Source organism: Gavialis gangeticus, unplaced genomic scaffold (genome assembly GCF_001723915.1).
Source record: "Gavialis gangeticus isolate Ggan-Ray unplaced genomic scaffold, GavGan_comp1, whole genome shotgun sequence".
NCBI lineage: Eukaryota > Metazoa > Chordata > Crocodylia > Gavialidae > Gavialis > Gavialis gangeticus.
The window spans coordinates 141,628,682-141,629,055 of NW_017729025.1; the positions used below are offsets into that span (position 1 = coordinate 141,628,682).

At 56.7% G+C, this 374-nt stretch overlaps 1 protein-coding gene across 2 annotated transcripts in view; it reads left to right on the forward strand.

The window, feature by feature from the left end:
- Positions 1–374, forward strand: part of NUCB2 (nucleobindin 2) — a 71,799-nt gene that overhangs the window by 40,946 nt on the left and 30,479 nt on the right. The gene's annotated exons all lie outside the window — the stretch shown is intronic.

Genomic DNA, 374 nt, shown 5'->3' on the forward strand with positions numbered 1-374 from the left:
AGCAGGTCCAAGGAGGTGATCCTCCCCCTCTATGCGGCACTGGTCAGGCCGCAGCTGGAGTACTGCGTCTAGTTCTGGGCGCTGCACTTCAAGACAGATGTGGACAACATGGAGAGGGTCCAGAGAAGGGCCACTTGCATGATCAGGGGGCAGCAGGGCAGGCCCTATGAGGAGAGGCTACGGGATCTAAACCTGTGCAGCCTCCACAAGAGAAGGCTGAGGGGGGATCTAGTGGCCTGTTACAAACTAGTCAGAGGGGACCAGCAGGCATTGGGGGAGTCCCTGTTCCCCCAAGCACTACCAGGAGTGGCCAGGAATAACGGTCACAAGCTGGCAGAGGGTAAATTTAGTCTAGATATCAGGAGGCATTACTT